The following is an 18,714-nucleotide window of genomic DNA, read 5'->3' as shown; positions in this document are numbered from 1 at the left end:
GTCGCTAAGGGGAGAGCCGGCACCGCCCCCCGGGGCCGTTGCCAGGGGGCGGGGCCTGTCGCTAAGGGGAGAGAGCCGGCACCGCCCCCCGGGCCGTTGCCAGGGGGCGGGGCCTGTCGCTAAGGGGAGAGAGCCGGCACCGCCCCCCGGGCCGTTGCCAGGGGGCGGGGCCTGTCGCTAAGGGGACAGAGCCGGCACCGCCCCCCGGGCCGTTGCCAGGGGGCGGGGCCTGTCGCTAAGGGGAGAGAGCCGGCACCGCCCCCCGGGCCGTTGCCAGGGGGCGGGGCCTGTCGCTAAGGGGACAGAGCCGGCACCGCCCCCCGGGCCGTTGCCAGGGGGCGGGGCCTGTCGCTAAGGTGGGTGGGGCCAGGTGGGTCAGCCATCAGACCGCCTGCCCGCCCATCGCGGGGGGCGGGGCCCGGTGCTAAGAGCGTGGCGAGGAGTATCAGCACCACCCTCACCGGGCTATCGCAAGGGGTCAACACCTGTCGCTAAGGGCTGTGGTACACGGCTCCAGCCCCCACGGTGCCGTCACCAGGTAGCGGGGGGGGGGGTGTCACTAAGTGGCGTGGAGAAGTGAGCGCGGCGAAGTGTCGCTACAGCCCGTGCACGGCTGCTGGCTGCAGTACCGCGGTTTGGCCGCACGGTGGCGGCAGAGAGCAGAAAAGGGCGCCACTGCGCATGCGCGGCTGCCCGCCTGCAGTACCGAGCCTTGGTCGCACGGTGGCGGCAGAGAGCTAAAATGGCGCCACTGCGCATGCGCGCCTGCCCGCCTGCAGTACCGCGGTTTGGCCGCACGGTGGCGGCAGATAGCAGAAAAAGGCGCCACTGCGCATGCGCGGCTGCCCGCCTGCAGTACCGCGCCTTGGTCGCACGGTGGCAGCAGAGAGCAGCAAAGGCGCCACTGCGCATGCGCACTGTCCTCCCGCCTGCCCCACTCGCCCCCACCCCACGCCCGAGGGAGGAGAAGCAGCACAAACCACCTGGGGAAAAAGGTCCCCTTTCCCACCCCCACACCCCCCCCGGAGTAAGCCCCATCAGTTGCTGTAGGCCTGCGGCATCAGGGCTGGGACAGGGAGAGCAGCAAGTCAACAGGTCCTGGAGGGTTAAAGAAGAAAATCCATCAGGGGAACACAGCTGCCCCTCTGAAGGCAGGCTGCCCGGGGTGAGGGGGGCAGCCGTGCGTCGGGGCACAGGGCAGCCAGGCAGACCAGATGCCAGCGGCTGCCCTGCAAAGGAGTTGTGCGCTGCTGAGCCTTGGGCTTCGTTGGCTTGGCAGCGCCTCGCCTCGCCACTGCTCATCCTGCGTAAGCACGAGGCTTCAGCGAGCACAGAACAGGAGGCCAGGGGAAGCGGGGGGGAGGAATGTCACCGGGGAAAAAAAGTCATGCAGGGGGGCCATCTCAGGGGACAGCGTCTGGGAGGTCACAGACACACGCAGAGGGAGGGCGGGGGAGGAGGCGGACACTGCCGGACAGGGGCATGTCTGGGCAGACACGCCATGGGGAACGTGCATGGGGATGACTGACACCAGGGGGGTCCCCCCAGGATAATCCCCAACGGGCAACTCACCTGGGCTTACCTGCAGCAGATGATCCGCTCCAGATAACCGACCCACTCCGGAGAATCCATTCCGGATAAGCCCCAGCAATGCCCCTCAAACTGCTGCTGTTTCACCCCAAATTTTCCCCAATTTGGGGTTTTTGGGGCGGTCGTTTGGTGGTGCTGATTTCTGTTTGGATGGCTTGGCTTTTTTTGTTGTTGGGGGTTTTGGGGGTTTTACCTTATGGAAAAGCAAAAAAAGCCAAAGGAACAAAGTTGGGATTGCTTTTCCAAACGGTTCACTTCTGGGTCTCTTTGGCCCTTTCCACAACAAAGAAATCGGTGATTTTTGCTCCTGGTTTTGTGCATGAGAATGGTTAGTGGGGTTCCAACCCATCCAACCCCCCACCGCTTTTTTTCCCCCCCCCGCCCTTTCCAGCTGCACAAACCCAGCAGGAGTGGGCTTTCCCAGGAGCCCCCAATTGTTTTCTTTCCCCCAAACCTGTTTGGGTGTTTTGCCTGTTTGGGGTTTTTCACCCCCCATTGCAGACCCAGACTTGGGGGCTTTGGGGTGTTTGTCTGCCCTGGCAGCAGCTCCCAGGCGGCCTGCGCAGCCCCAGAGGGGGAAGTCCCCATCTGGGGGAATCGGCCCCAAATCGGGATGGGAGAAGGAGAACGGGAAAGGGGCAGCATTTGAAAGCGCTTTTGTGTCTTCAGTTGATTGGGGGGTGGGGGTGGGGTGTGTGTCCAATTTTTAAATCCTCTCTATAAACATCTCTGTCAACATGGTTTCTTTGCATTTTAAAACCTTATATAGCATAGACATTTGCACTTGTGTGTCTACTTACACATCCTTACAGAGTACATCTATATTTTATATATACTATCTATTTTACATTTACATACAACACCTGTTTAGACTTAGCTATTAAATTTACACTTACACCTACTTAGGCTATTTACACTTACACAGCATATCTATTTACACATACCTGTTCAGACTTCCATATTAACACGTATATAAACCACCTATTTAGGCTAGCTATCTGCTTACTTACCCTTTGACACTTCAATCTTTTTCGACTTCTCTATTTAGACATCTACTTACAGTTATACCTAGGCTTATTTCACTCTATATAACCTCTATTTAGATTACACATCTGCTTAGACTATGTAACACACACTAAGCGTAGATGCTCGCTCTAGCCAGACTTTCTTCTGCTTTGAATTCCTTCATCTATCCTTTTTCTTCATTTTAAACTCCTTTATTTTTTAATTTAGATATTTAGACAGTCGAGTTACTTTTGTGGTTTAAAACCCTGTATCTCAATGTAGAATTTTTGTATCCTGAAATCCGTTATATAATATAGGAGAGAGAAGTTCTTATTTTAAAATCCCTTTATACATCTATCAATTAATATGACATGTCAATATATATAAAATAAGAGGTTTTTGTAATAGCCCCCCTCAATTTTCAGGCATTTTGGGGCTGCAACCCCCCTTTTTGGGGGGGAACCCCTACATGACGCCCCCACTCACCTGTTCCTCTGACGCATTATCAGCTCCCCCAGTGACACCGGGGCGCCCCGCATGACATCATCACACCACCCCCCCCACCCCCCCCACCCCAATTTTATTCACCCCCAAGAAGGGCACTAAACAAGGGAATCTACTCCAACCTGCAGCTCATTACTTTAATAGTGCCATTTACAAAGGTACACACACACACACCCCCACACCCCCCAGAAAAGGGGGAGCTCTGCTAAAATCTAAAAGGTGGGGCAGCCCCCCAAACAGCTGCAGCCCCCCCAGCCCCTGTCCACAGGCTAGCGGCCGCCCCACGGCGGAGCGGGAGCGTGCCAGAGGACAGTGTCACATCTCTCTCGGGCTCTGCTCGGCCACGCTCCCGCGCTGGGATGGGCTCCCCGGGGCGACAAACAGCCCCGGTCCCTGGGGGCCCCGACTCTCCCCACCAGGCAGCCCTCGCGGCCGCACCTGCGGGGCACCCGCTGGAGACAGAGCCGGGAGCCCCCAGGCAGAGGGATGGCCCCTTACCTTCACCACGCTTAACGACCGGCAGGCAAACCCGGGCCGGGGGGCATCTCTTGAGCATCACGAGACACTGAGAAGACATCTGAAAAACAGAAATCCCAAACTATATTTCAGCACGTGAATAAAATAGCACAGAAGAAAATGGAGGAACTCAGTCAGCACAAGGGATAGGAAGGAAATTGAGCCGCAGCAAGATTCTGGGCAAACGGGTCACGTCAAAACACAACACCTCCTTTAAAAGCTAGAGGGACTGGAACACTTGAAAACGGTATTAAGACTAACCGATACCATTTTGAACAGATTCTTCGCGTAACACTGAACGCTCTGGCTGGTGCTGGAAAACGTCTCATCCCTTCCTTACGGCACCGCTGCGGGGAGATAACCCCGTGAGGCTGCGGGGCAAAGTTGTACCGGAACCGGAACCTCCGCTTACAGATCCACCGCAGCAGCTACAGCCCTCGCCCTGCCGCCGCACGTCTTGCTGCCTGGCTCCACGAAGCCTGAAGCGAAGCGTCAAACTTGAAAGAGTAACGTAAAAAATTAAGAATAAATCTCAGTAATGCACTTTGTGCTGAGAAGGCGGGCGCGTGTTTACGCACATCCAATATGAGCGTCTAGGCTCTGAAAGCTTTCCATTTTCCTTCTGCGTTCATTTAACTCGCACAGCCGTTCACACCCGCCATAAGATTATCTATCTCCAAAATACACAGCAGCAACGTGACTGGGGGGTTTTGGCGTGTTATGGAGTCGGGAGGGACGTCCGCCCAGCTGCCCCGCCCAAGAGATGCTGCTGAACTGCCAGGGAAACGCGCATCGAAAGCGAGACTGAAATAAAATACTTAAGAGCGCTCCCTCAAAATACTGGTGGGAAAAAACCGCCCCCACCCCAACATTCAGTCGCCCCTCGTTAAAGGGGAGAAATAAAACATAGCAGCAAGGAGCTGGACAGAGAGAGATGAGGACAAACAAATAGCACGGGTCTACGTGACAGAGAACGTGGAATTAGAACACAGAGAGGGGGAGCCGGACAGAGAGAGAGGCCGAGAGAAAAATCTAGACGGGCTACGGCGGGCAGAGGCAGGAATTAAAACCTAGGGACAGGGAGCTGGACAGAGAGAGACGGAGATCACAGGGAACAGCGGCGGGTGCAGGAAGAACAGGAATTCAAGAATAGGGAAAGGGAGCTGGACAGAGAAGAACTCAGGCAGGCAAGTAACAGTAGCAGGGTACAGAGCAGAGCAGACGAACTAAAAAGCGCGGCGGGAGCGTTGAGGCAGACAGAGAGAGATTAAGAAAAAAGTCACGGGCTACGTGGCAAAGCAGGAGGAACTCAGAAACGGGGATGGCAACCAAGGGAGAGTGAGCTGGTGAAGGATAACGGGTATTCAAAGTGAGGGACGGGGAGCTGGGAAAAGCGAGGCAGAGAAAAACAGAATCACAGAGAGAATCACACAAAGCCAAAAAAGAAGAAACTGAACAACAGGAACAGGTGTAACCAAAGCGATGAAATCAACCAACCAGAGACGGTGTTCCATTACGGGAACACGGAGCGTACGAATCAGCGCATCTGTCGATCTGCATTTTAGTCCCTAGGCGATCGTTAATGTCAGCAGAACAACAGACAACGTGCTTCTGTCAGAAAAGGATGACAAAACGCGGTTTCGTGTAGCGCACTGAGAAAACTAGCCAAGACTGCCAAGATTAAGAGCCAAGAAGGTAAAAGGCAATTCTGGCAGGGGGAGATCGCGACCACCGACTCACGGACCACCACCGAGCCTGCGCAGTGATTTACATACGGAACGAGCCAGTTTGTACCGATCAGTAGACAGGACGATAATGAATATGTATGAATACGTAAAATTTTGATCTACAAATTCTACGGGAAAGGTGTGTGAGGTACGCACGCCAGGAGAAGCGATCCCCCGTGCATCTGGCGCCGTGAATAAAGAACGCCTGCTCTTTAATACTAGATTGGTGTTGAATAGATATTTCCGATTTTACCGTGTTTTTTGGTAACAGTTTTGGCACCCCAGATGGGAACCTGCTTTTGAATCTCGACGGATCCGCAGGACCGTGGGACCTGCAGTCAGCCCCAAGGAATTCTTGGGGAGAGCTTCCGATCCCCAGGCCAGAGAATTCTGAGAAAGATCCCCTGGACTGAAGTAAACAAGGCATTCGTTTAAGAAGAAACTTAGGTAGAATAATATGTGGCGTTAGCTTCCCACATAGGACAGGATAGTGGGTTTGAGTCCCACAGGCCTGCCCGTAAGGCGCGGCGAAAGCCACGCAGGGTTGGGGCCAAGAGGTACCTCGGTTGGTAAGTCTCTGCTAGGCGAAAGCCTGTGGAGCGGGACCCGAGGGTAGGGGGGTCTTCAACAGGGGGTTGAAGTCTCCAGGGATATCTAGCAGGGGGCTACAGATCCCAGTGGCGGATTCCCAGTGAGACCTCTAACGGGGGTTGGAGTCCCTCTGACTACTATTTGTGATAGTGCACTATCACAACTGCTAGTCGACTGGGAGATGGGAGCATTTCTGAGTAAGAAACCTATCCCACAGAGAACACCTTTGGGATGTACTTTGAAGCACTGGAAAGACATCGGGGGTGATGACCCACTAACTCGGAAACCATTAATTGAATATTGCAATCATTGGTGCCCAACGTATCAATTGGAAGGTGGGCACGAATGGCCAGAACAGGAGACATTGCAATATCATACCATCTTGCAATTAATGTTGTTTTGTAAAAAGGGAAGGCAAATGGGAAGAAGTGGCATATGTTGATTTGTTCTTTACACTGTGGAATCATCCAGCGTGGCAGAAACAGCGTGAGATATGTCCACAGGATTCTACGGCAATGTTTCTGAAAAGAGGAAAATGTGGTGAGAACTTGAAGTGTTGCTCTACTTGTGATACTGGATACTTCACTTGATGGAACTGACAAGAAAATAGTATTGAATACAGCCAGAAGGCAGGTGCAGGGAGCACATGCTAACAGGAATTTACAGAGAACAACGAATAAGAATTTTCCATCTACAAATCCCGAGTGGGACCCTAATCAGCCAGGACCCAGGGGAATGTTGACTAGATGTCAGAGACAGATTTTATTTGGAGTAAGACATGCAATGCCAAAAGCCATAAATTTTGACCCATTTATTAAGTGAGACAAGAATTAAAGGAGTCCCCCCCTTCAGCCTTTATGGAAAGGCTGAAGGTGACCACCAGAAAATATACTCATTTGAACCCAGAAAAAAACAGAAAAAGCAATTCAGTTGGTCTCTATATTCATAAGACAATCAGCCCCAGATTGGGGGGGGTGGGGGGGGGGAGTAAAAAAACCTTCAGAAACTAGAAGAACCTGAATCCAGAGATCTGGGTAAAATGCTTGAAGTAGCTTGGCATGAAGGAGACCAGAGGAATCAACCCTAGCTGAACACCTGGTTACACTGAAGCTAGGGAATGAAGAAATAGAATTTTTGGTAGATACGGGAGCCACTTCTTTGGTATTGAATACACGTAAAGAGAAAGTTGATCATAAACCAGTAGGTGTTGTTAGTGCGACAGGGCAAAGAAAAATTAGCCTTTCTTAGAGCCATTAAAGTTTAAATTGGAGAAGCAATGGGCAACTCACCAGTTTCTGTATATGCCTGAATGTCCACTGCCTCTGTTATGATGAGATCTATTAAGTAAATTAGATGCTCAAGTAACTTTTAAAGATGGAGAGATTAAATTACTAATACCAGAACAGAATCAAAAGCCACAGAGGCGAGAGCGTTTATGTTACAGGATTCCTCCAGGGAGGAACAGGTTCCCGAAGAAGTGGAAAACGTAGTAATTCCTTTGGTTTGAGCGAGCGGAGCTCCGGAGCGACCTAAGCGGGCAGAGCCGGTAAAAGTAACCTTAAAGCCTGGAGCCAAGCCGGTAAGGCAAAAACAATACCGTATTAAGCGAGAGGCTCGAAAAGGATTAGAGAAGTTAATTATAAATTTTTTTCAGAATATGAGCTCTTAGTAGAATGTGAATCAGAATATAGTACTCCTGTGCCGCCAGTAAAGAAATCTAGAGGCAAAGAGTATTAGCTGGTTCACGATTTAAGGGCTATATCTCAGGTGGTCCAAGATCTACATCCGGTAGTAGCTAATCCATACACTTTACTGACCTCTTTTAAAGGAGGAGCATAAATGGTTTACTGTACTAGATTTGAAGGATGCCTTCTTTTGCATACCTCCAGGCATAAAAAGTCAAAGCCTATTTGCTTTGGAATGGGAAAGCCCCACCACAGAATGAAAGACACAGCTAACATGGACCGTACTTCCACAAGGATTTAAAATTAGTCCTACGATATTTGGGACTCAGCTGGCAAGAAAAAAAATTAGAAATATAGAAATGTCTAGAAAAAACAGAACCCAGGGAGAGGCATACTGTTACAGAATGCAGACGACATTCTGATAGTGGCAGAAAGTAAAGAATAATGTTTTGAAATTTTTAAATTTTCTGGGCCAAGGAAGATGCGGAGTTTCCAGAAACAAAACCCAAATAGGAGAAGAAGCAGCCATTTATTTAGGATTTGAAATATCTCAGAGACAAAGACAATTAGAAAGTGAAAAGAAAGAAACTATTTGTCAAATTCCCGAACCTTGCGGCCCGAAGGAACTGAGAGCTTTTCTGAAAATAGTGAAATAGCGTCAGCTCTGGATTCTGAACTACAGACTGTATGTAAAACCATTATAGGAGGCACTGAAAGAATCAAAGGATAAATATTTAACCTGGACGCCCGGATGCCAAACGGCATTCAAAGAACTGAAAAGAGCCTCAGTGATGGCCCCTGCATTAGGCCTACCCGATTTCGCTAAACCTTTTGAGCTGTTTGTCCACGAAAGACAACATTTAGCCCTTGGAGTGCTGACACAGCGACTGGGAACCTGGAAGAGACCCGTGGGCTACTTCTCCAAACAACTCGACCACGTGAGTAAAAGATGGCCTGGATGTTTACGGGCAGTGGCAACAGCAGCGCTGCCGATCCAGGAAGCCCCAAAGTTAACAATGGGACAAAAGATGACAGTATGTGTCCCGCACATAGCGGTGACTGTTTTAGAACAAAAGGGGGGTCGTTGGCTATCCCTTAGCAGAATGTTGAAATATCAAGTTGTTCTGTTAGAACAAGACCATGTGGAATCGAAGACTACTGCTATACTGAATCCTGTATGTTTTTAACAACAGAAAACCTTACGGACAATTTCGAACACGATCGCTTGCTAACTATTGAACAAGTCTATTCCAGCAGACCAGGCCTGAGACACAAACCTCTGGGAAAATCCTGATCTGGAGTTGTTTACAGATGGAAGCAGCTCTGGGCGAGAAGAGAATGGCCGGATATGCTGTCGTTATCACCGCCGAGGGAATGGAGTCAGGGGCGCTGCCTGCGAACACCTCAGCACAGAAAGCAGTATTGGTAGCGTTGAAGCGAGCTCTGCGAATGGCAGAAGGACGAAGGATAAATATCTAGACTGATTCCAAACATGCATTTGGTGTGATCCACGATCATGGAGCTACTGGGAAGGAAAAAGGACTGCCATCAGCCCAAGAATCATTGATACAGCATAAAGAAGACATTCTCCAACTTCCGGAAGACGTGCAGAAACCAAAAGAAGTGGCGGTAAAGCGTTGCAAAGCTCATCGATTCGGCCAGACGGCTGTAAACATAAGCAAACGATTGACAGATAAAGCTGCAAAGAGGACTGCAGAGCAAGGTATCCTTGCACTAGTACCAGTAAAACAGATCGGAATTCCAAAGTTGAAACCGAGATTATTATAATAAATTGGATGAGCAATTAGCAGAACAATTGGAAGCATCACAAAACACAGAGAGATGGTAGGTAACACCAGAAAAACAAGTAATAATAATAACAACCCCACAAGTTATGACAGAACTTGCAAAAGAAAAGCATGAGCAAACACATTAGGGTGTAGATGCTACGGTTTTGAGTTTAAAAGCATCTGTAGCGTGTGTAGGCATGACAAGAACAGTTAAACCCATGGTAGCTAAGTGTCCAATCTGTCCTAGAAATAATCCCCTGAACCAAAGGAAACCACCTTTAGGAGTAACAAAACAAAAAATTCTCCCGGAAATTATTAGCAAATTAAGTTCTCTGAGTTACCCAGACAAAATAGATATAGCAGTATTTGTTAGTGATGATGGACAAATTTTCTAGTTGGCCAGAAGCTTTCTCGTGCTGCACCAACAAAGCTAGAGTAGTAGTTAAAATGTTGCTGAAAGAAATAATACCAAGATTTAGAGTGCCAACAGGAATGTCCTCTGGGAGAGGACCACATTTTTTTGCAGAGGTAGTTCAACAAATTAATAAAATTTTGGGTATAAAATGGAACCTGCATATGCCCTAGAGACCACAATCAAGTGAAAACTTTGAGAAGATGAACCAAACACTGAACTGACATAGTGGAATATTATTGATCTAGGATGGAAGTATTGAGAAAATGATTATTTCAAAACTTCCAAAGGGGGGAAATGTAACCAAAGCGATGAAATCAACCAACCAGAGACGGTGTTCCATTACGGGAACACGGAGCGTACGAATCAGCGCATCTGTCGATCTGCATTTTAGTCCCTAGGCGATCGTTAATGTCAGCAGAACAACAGACAACGTGCTTCTGTCAGAAACGGATGACAAAACGCGGTTTCGTGTAGCGGACTGAGAAAACTAGCCAAGACTGCCAAGATTAAGAGCCAAGAAGGTAAAAGGCAATTCTGGCAGGGGGAGATCGCGACCACCGACTCACGGACCACCACCGAGCCTGCGCAGTGATTTACATACGGAACGAGCCAGTTTGTACCGATCAGTAGACAGGACGATAATGAATATGTATGAATACGTAAAATTTTGATCTACAAATTCTACGGGAAAGGTGTGTGAGGTACGCACGCCAGGAGAAGCGATCCCCCGTGCATCTGGCGCCGTGAATAAAGAACGCCTGCTCTTTAATACTAAATCGGCGTTGAGGAGTTGTTTCCGATTTTACCGCGTTTTTCGGTAACACACGGAGTCAGACCAAGAGGGCCAGAGAAAGACAAAATACCGACAGGCTACAGAACAGAGCAGGAGGAATAAAAAAATAAAAACGGAGCCAGAGCCAGGCAGAGAGAGGCGGAGAAAGAACAAGTAGCCACAGGCTACAGGACAGAGAGAGGGAGGCCTGAAAAGACGGGGAGGCAGGGAGCCACTCAGAGCGAGATGGAGAAAGAAGGGGCGGGGGGGCGCCAAAAAAAAAAAAAAAAAAAATTTTGCAGCAGGTAAGGAAAGAGAGGGGGCCAGGGGGGAGAGACAGGGAGGGCCCAGGACGCACAAGAGAGGCAACGGGGCCCCAGTGGCCCAGGACTCACCGCGACTCTCGCTCTCAGCGCTGCTGGCACAATTTAGCCGTTCAGATGCTTCTTTCCCCTCCTCTCCGCCCTGCCTCTTCTGCAGCTCCAGACTCTAGGCCGTCCTCCACCTAAAGAGGATACATGGGTGTCTTACCGCTCTTACGAGATGAGGCTTCCTAGGCACGTAGCCTAGCTCGCTCGTGCACTACACGCCCGTACCCAACTCCCGGTTACGCGTACAGACCCTGCGGTGCACGTTGGTGGCCTGGCCCGCTGCGGGCTACGAAGGGGGATCCTCCCTCCCTCACCTGCAGGGACAGGCTCTCTCTTGCCTGCGGCAGGAAGGCAGCTGGCAGCCAGAGCGCCTTCAGTTTCTTCTGCTTTACCTTTCGTTGGCGTCTCCAGCTTCAGCCGAGGCAGCTCCTGTCCACAGCCGGGAAGGGCTCTGTGTGTCCCTTTTCGCCCCCGCGCTGCGAGGATGGCAACGCCGGGCAGAGAGAAGCCACGCAAGCCTGAGACGGCTGCAGTCAACGGCATCCCCGGGGGAAGGACAGACAACCACGTCCTCAGCACGGTCTCTGGGAGAGGGAAAGAAGAAACAGCGACCGTCATTACCGTCGATCGACCCTGGCCAAAGCCCCTCCTTGCGCAGGGGCTTCTGGACACACCGCCCCTTCCCCGCGCTACTGCTAAGGGCCCCTGCGCCGAGGGGGAATCCAGTGCGCTCGAGGGCCGGCTCGCTGCCTTCACGACAGGGCCTGGGGGCGGCCAAGGGCTACGCAGCACGCTTCCGGGGAGGTGCCGGGGCTGGGGGCAGGCGCACGGGGCAAGGGGGGGCCAGGGGAGGCTGAGCGGGAGCTCCGGTGAGCCGGGGAGGCGGCGGCCATCATCTGCGCCCTGGGCAGGGGGAAAAGGTCCTCCTCCTTTCCCTCTTCCCTTCTGTCAGCTCCCGGGGAACTCACCGCTTCTCGGGGAGCGGCCGCACCTGGAAGCCCCCAGAAATCAACACGAATCCAACCCCCAAAATACACCGCGCCTACCGTACGCGGCACGGCCGCCCGGCACCCGAGCGCCGGAACACCGCGCCTCCCGCCGCGCCCCGGCGAGCCACGTGACAGGGCCGGCAGCCACTGCGCCAGGACTACAGCTCCCGGCACGCTCTGCGCCACAACACGGCCGCCCGGGAGCCGCGCGCCGCAAGGACTACAGCTCCCGGCACGCTCTGCGCCACAACATGGCCGCCCGGCAGCCGCGCGCCACAAGGACTACAGCTCCCGGCATGCTCTGCGCCACAACACGGCCGCCCGGCAGCCGCGCGCCGCAAGGACTACAGCTCCCGCCATGCTCTGCGCCACAACACGGCCGCCCGGCAGCCGCGCGCCGCAAGGACTACAGCTCCCGCCATGCTCTGCGCCACAACATGGCCGCCCGGCAGCCGCGCGCCACAAGGACTACAGCTCCCGGCACGCTCTGCGCCACAACACGGCCGCCCGGCAGCCCCCCGCCACAAGGACTACAGCTCCCGGCACGCTCTGCGCCACAACATGGCCGCCCGCCCAGCCGCCACACGCACCACCACAGCTCCCGCCACGCCGCGAGCCCGCCCTCCCCGCTCTCTCACCCTGCGGGGCACCGTCCCTCCCGCCGATGCACCCGGAAGCCCCACCGAGCCCTCAGCACAGCCTCGCTCTCCCCACCGCCCGCTCCGACCCGCCGCTGCCCCGCCGCAGCCCTCCTCGGGGCTTGACCCGGCACGCAGCGGCCCCCCACCCAGCCCCCGCTCACCTCCTCCCTCGCTACACTCGCAGCCCGCTGACGCTCGGCCACAGCTCCGCTCCGCTCCGCCCTCGGCTCACACTGGCCCCCCGGAGCAGGGCACCACCCCTTTTCCAGCGAGGAGCCGGCACCGCCAGCCCCACTGCCCGCACCTGGGGCTCCTCCAGCCAGACCCCGCCCACAGCTGAGGCGCAGCAGCAACGGGGGGCCCCCTCCCCTCACCCCCACAGTGCACCACCTCCTCCCCCGGGCTCCATCACAGCCCCTTGCCCCACGCCAAGGGAGCGCAAACGCAGCCCTCAGGCCAAAGGAGAGGGCAGGTGTTTGTGCAGGCGCGCACGTAACAAGTCCCAGGAGCGATTCGTGGCTCAGGGTCCCCAACGCTCCCCCTGCCCCAAGGCCACCTCGGCCGCCGTTGCCGCAGCCGCACGGAGCTGGTGGTGGCTGGGATAGTGCTCATTTTCTCCACAGTAGCTAGGAAGGGATACGTTTTGGATTTATGCTCAAAACACCGTTAATAATGTAGAGATGTTTTGGTTCTTGCTGAGCACGGCTTCCACAGTCAGGGCCTCTTCTGGTTCTCTCAGTGCCCCACCAGCAAGTAGGCTGGGACAGCTGGGAAAGCTTTCCCAGCTAACTGACCAAAGGGATATTCCATACCATTTGACATCATGCTCAGCACACGCAGCTGGGGGAAGAAGGGGGAGTCCTTGGGGGGGGGGGGGGGCTATGGCATTTCTCTCCCTAAGTAACCATGACACATGACAGAGCCCTGCTTTCCCAGAGGTGGCTCAACACCTGCCCGCCGAAAAGGAGGAGTGAATTAATTCCTTGCTTTGCTTCCACGCACAGCTTTTGCTTTACCTATTAAACAGTCTTGATCTCAGCCCATGATTTTTCTCACTTTTACCCTTCCAGCTCTCTCCCCCAGCCCACTGAGGGTGGAGCGAGCAAGCAGCTCCCTGGTGCAGAGTTGCCAGCTGGGGCTAAACCACGGCACGCGCTTGTCCGCGTTTGGCAGGGAAGGGACCGTCCGTCGCCTGGCTCCTGGAGCGACGGGCTGCTGGGCAGAGGGGGAGGCCACCAAAGGTGAGGAGCAGGGCACAGGACAGTAGGAAGAGAGAAGAGAAGAGAAGAGAAGAGCAGCAGCCAGCTGGACGGGGGCGGGGGGGCGTGTGTGCGTGTAGTGAGAAGGCACGAGGCAGGGAACAGGACGGCCAGAGAAGGACAGGGAGCCTGACGGAGGTGGAGATACAAGCAGCAGAGAGAGGGGAAGAGAGGCAGCAGAAAGAGGGGGGAAGAGCAGGACACAGACCAACAAAGAAGGAAGAGGAGCAGGCTGGAGACGCACAAAGAACCTGGGGCAGGCAGCACGACAGCGAGGGAGGAAAGAAGAATAGGGGCAGGAAGCTGGACCGAGCGCGATGGAGACAGACAAGACAAGCGACAAGAACAGGGCAGAAAGGGAAGAATGAAGCCACGGGGACAGGGAGCCGAGACAGCCAACAACGGAGGGAAGGGGCCGGGGAGGGAACACCACAAAACAAACCATGGGGCTACGTGGTACAGAGCACGAGAAGGCAGAGAATTAAGAATTAGGGACAGGGAGCCAGAGAAACAACAACAAAAAAAACACCCAAAACAAAGGGAGATGGGGAGCAAAAGGAATCGCAATGCGTACAGAAAGGAGAGAGAAACAATTCTAAAACAGGGTCACGGGGAAGCCAGAGACAGCAAGATGGAGAAAGGACAAAAGCTACAGGCTACAGGGCAGAGAGGGAAGAATTAATGAATAGACACAGAGAGCTGGGCAGAAAGAGATGGAGAAAGGCTGAAGATCACACGGCCAACAGGGAAGAGAGAAGAGAGGGAGGAATTTTCAAAACAGGGGCAAGAAGCCAGAGAGAGGGAGAGAGGCGCAACAATAAAATGGGGACAGGCCACAGGGCGGCGAGGAGGGAATCGATGAATAAGAACAGGAGACCAAAGAGAACACAATGTAGAATGGAAAAAAGGAACAGCGGCCTACAGGGAAGGAGGAATTAAAGATCAGGCACTGGGAGGCAGACAGAGACACATGAAGAAACAAGTAGGAAAAAAAAAAAAAAAACCACACAACGGCAATGGGCTACAAAGACAGACAGAGAGGGAAGAAATAAAACATAGCAGCAAGGAGCTGGACAGAGAGAGATGAGGACAAACAAATAGCACGGGTCTACGTGACAGAGAACGTGGAATTAGAACACAGAGAGGGGGAGCTGGACAGAGAGAGAGGCCGAGAGAAAAATCTAGACGGGCTACGGCGGGCAGAGGCAGGAATTAAAACCTAGGGACAGGGAGCTGGACAGAGGGAGACGGAGATCACAGGGAACAGCGGCGGGTGCAGGAAGAACAGGAATTCAAGAATAGGGAAAGGGAGCTGGACAGAGAAGAACTCAGGCAGGCAAGTAACAGTAGCAGGGTACAGAGCAGAGCAGACGAACTAAAAAGCGCGGCGGGAGCGTTGAGGCAGACAGAGAGAGATTAAGAAAAAAGTCACGGGCTACGTGGCAAAGCAGGAGGAACTCAGAAACGGGGATGGCAACCAAGGGAGAGTGAGCTGGTGAAGGATAACGGGTATTCAAAGTGAGGGACGGGGAGCTGGGAAAAGCGAGGCAGAGAAAAACAGAATCACAGAGAGAATCACACAAAGCCAAAAAAGAAGAAACTGAACAACAGGAACAGGTGTAACCAAAGCGATGAAATCAACCAACCAGAGACGGTGTTCCATTACGGGAACACGGAGCGTACGAATCAGCGCATCTGTCGATCTGCATTTTAGTCCCTAGGCGATCGTTAATGTCAGCAGAACAACAGACAACGTGCTTCTGTCAGAAACGGATGACAAAACGCGGTTTCGTGTAGCGGACTGAGAAAACTAGCCAAGACTGCCAAGATTAAGAGCCAAGAAGGTAAAAGGCAATTCTGGCAGGGGGAGATTGCGACCACCGACTCACGGACCACCACCGAGCCTGCGCAGTGATTTACATACGGAACGAGCCAGTTTGTACCGATCAGTAGACAGGACGATAATGAATATGTATGAATACGTAAAATTTTGATCTACAAATTCTACGGGAAAGGTGTGTGAGGTACGCACGCCAGGAGAAGCGATCCCCCGTGCATCTGGCGCCGTGAATAAAGAACGCCTGCTCTTTAATACTAAATCGGCGTTGAGGAGTTGTTTCCGATTTTACCGCGTTTTTCGGTAACACACGGAGTCAGACCAAGAGGGCCAGAGAAAGACAAAATACCGACAGGCTACAGGACAGAGCAGGAGGAATAAAAAAATAAAAATGGAGCCAGAGCCAGGCAGAGAGAGGCGGAGAAAGAACAAGTAGCCACAGGCTACAGGACAGAGAGAGGGAGGACTGAAAAGACGGGGAGGCAGGGAGCCACTCAGAGCGAGATGGAGAAAGAGGGGGGGGGGTGCAAAAAAAAGAACTAAAAAAAATTTTGCAGCAGGTAAGGAAAGAGAGGGGGCCGGGGGAGAGACAGGGAGGGCCCAGGATGCACAAGAGAGGCAACGGGGCCCCAGTGGCCCAGGACTCACCGCGACTCTCGCTCTCAGCGCTGCTGGCACAATTTAGCCGTTCAGATGCTTCTTTCCCCTCCTCTCCGCCCTGCCTCTTCTGCAGCTCCAGACTCTAGGCCATCCTCCACCTGAAGAGAATACAAGGGTGTCTCACAGCTCTTACGAGATGAGGCTTCCTAGGCACGTAGCGTAGCCTAGCTCGCTCGTGCCGGAGCTGGGGGCAGGAGCACGGGGCAAGGGGGGCCAGGGGAGGCTGAGGGGGAGCTCTGGTGAGCTGGGGAGTCGGCTATCTTCTGCACCGTGGGCAGGGGGAAAAGGTCATCCTCCTCCTCCTCCTTTCCCTCTTCCCTTCTATCAGCTCCCGGGTAACTCCTGGGGCTGCCCTCACCCGCTCGCCTTTAGCATACCAGAAGCCTGCCTCGGCAGGTCGTTTGAAGCTTCCCATCCCACCAGCCCCAGTAGTGCAGGCACACAAGGAGACACCCCTGCACCCACCAAAGGGGCTCGCTCACCTCACCGGCAGCCCTAGGCCTCACCCGACACAGGGAATCGTGTCCGACACACCACCACGCTGCAGCAGGAGCGGAGGAGGCCTTTCCTTACCAGGAAGCAGCAACGAGCACGGCGGCATCACCTCGCAGGCACCGCAGCATCGCAGGGCTGTCACCTGCGGAGAGAGCAATGGGGATCACAGGGACGCCACCGCGCGTGCGCGGCTCCCGGGCTCAGTACCCAACTCTGGTCGCTGGGCAGCAGCATTATCTGAATTACTCTTCTCGATTAATACCATCCAGAAACCGTAACTTGGCTGCATCCACAGAGCTTCTATTCCTCTGCACCTTTCCCCCTCGCAGCCCCAGCAGCACTGTTCATTGCCTCTGCACCAAACAGCAAAGCATCTCGAGCATTTCAGTCCTTTCCTCTCGACTGCTTAAAAAAATCTGGTGCTTGCTACTGTCCATGCCACTGCCCCCCCCGCCCATGCCTGAGGGAGGAGAAGCAGCACAGCAAACCTGGGGAACAAGGTTGGGTCCCCCACCCCCGCAGAATAAGCCCCAGGAACTGCTTGTAGGCATGTGGCATCAGGGTTGTGATAGGGTTTTGTTTTGGTTTTCTTTTTTTTCCCCTGCCTTCTTTACATAATGTATTAATTGGGGTTGCTTTTCCAAACTACTGAGTTCTGTGGGGACTTTTTGTGCTTTTACCCTACAAAAAATGGTCATTTTCACTTTCGGTTTTGTGCATGAGAATGGTTGGTGGGTGCTTTTAGGTGGTTGTTCCTTCCCCACCACCACCCTTTTTTTCCCTTTCCAGCTGCACAAATCCAGCTGGAGTTGGCTTTCCCAGAAGCCCCAAGTTGTTTTCTTTCCACCAGAATTCTTTCTGTTTTTTTCACCCCCCATTGCAGACCCAGAGTCAGGGGGTTTGAGGTATTTTTGTGCCCAGGCAGCAGCTCCCAGGCTGCATAAGCAGCCCCACAGGGGGAAGTCCCCGTTTGAGGGAATCGGCCCCAAATTGGGATGGGAAAGTGAAGACAAGGGAAAAAAAAACCTGAATAACCTGAAAAAGAACACCTACTCCAGCCCACCAAGCACCGGTCACCTTGCCTGACTCACCTCCAGGGCCCAGATCACGCTCGGCTCATCGCTTAGCGCCCTCGGATCACAAAAAAAAAAAGAGTAAAACCCATAATGGAGCCCTATAGCCATCAGTCACATCTTCCCTCCAGTACTACACAGACTCACCTTCTTCCAGCGCTCCCCTGGGCTCTCCTCCGTTGCCCTGCACGACTCATCCACCTGCACCTGGAAAAACAGTGTTACTGAACAAGTCACCTGGAGGCACAGCAACAGCTTAACCATTCCACAGCTCTTGCGCCCCCGTAGGAATACCATCTAGAGCCCAACTACAGCCTGCCGTTAAAGGAAATGCGTTAAATCAAACGTTAAGCCCTCGCACGTACAAGCCGGAACAGCAAACACACGGCACGCTCGCGCACCCAGGGCGCAGCCCGACGGAGGTCCACGCGCACCTCGCCAGTCTGATGCGGAGCCGCCCAGCATCCCTGAGAGCACAGCTGCAGGCGCAACAGCAGTTTCACCTACACCCATCTCAGCGCGCAGCGCTTCTGAAGCTTTAAGCTGAAAGCCCTACCTTGACCCTTGGCCACACTAGAAGCGAGCCGTGGCTAGGACTCCACAGAAACACAGCAACACAAATTGCACACCCACAGCGGCGACAGCCTTGCAGCTATTTAGACCAGGAACAACAGAGAAAAGTAAAACAGCTTCATCACCCGCACAGGAAAAGCAGCAGACGGAGACAAAGGGTCAGCATTCACAGCCCTTACAGAACACAGGCGTTCTCTCTCCTTCCACTCCTAAACCCATCC

The 18,714-nt window shown here is 53.5% G+C and overlaps 1 long non-coding RNA gene across 4 annotated transcripts; it reads right to left on the bottom strand.

Moving 5' to 3' along the window:
* Nucleotides 1-1,836: 1,836 nt before the first annotated feature.
* On the bottom strand, nucleotides 1,837-16,432 carry LOC135310932 (uncharacterized). 4 transcript variants are annotated; one of them, XR_010370875.1, is made up of 5 exons: nucleotides 16,341-16,432; nucleotides 10,991-11,100; nucleotides 3,877-4,112; nucleotides 3,598-3,676; nucleotides 1,837-1,897 (listed from the first exon to the last, which is right to left on the bottom strand). It is a non-coding gene; the product is annotated as an uncharacterized LOC135310932 (long non-coding RNA). The 4 variants fall into 4 exon arrangements; XR_010370876.1 differs by lacking the exon at nucleotides 1,837-1,897 and having other exon boundaries at nucleotides 3,435-3,676; nucleotides 3,883-4,112; nucleotides 16,341-16,431; XR_010370874.1 differs by lacking the exons at nucleotides 1,837-1,897; nucleotides 16,341-16,432 and adding an exon at nucleotides 11,359-11,473 and having other exon boundaries at nucleotides 3,435-3,676.
* Between the last annotated feature and the right edge of the window lie 2,282 nt (nucleotides 16,433-18,714).

The sequence above is a fragment of the Phalacrocorax carbo genome, unplaced genomic scaffold (genome assembly GCF_963921805.1).
Source record: "Phalacrocorax carbo unplaced genomic scaffold, bPhaCar2.1 SCAFFOLD_91, whole genome shotgun sequence".
Taxonomy (NCBI): Eukaryota; Metazoa; Chordata; class Aves; order Suliformes; family Phalacrocoracidae; genus Phalacrocorax; species Phalacrocorax carbo.
The sequence above is the reverse complement of the archived record's forward strand: the minus strand, read 5'-3'. Positions and strand labels throughout refer to the sequence as shown.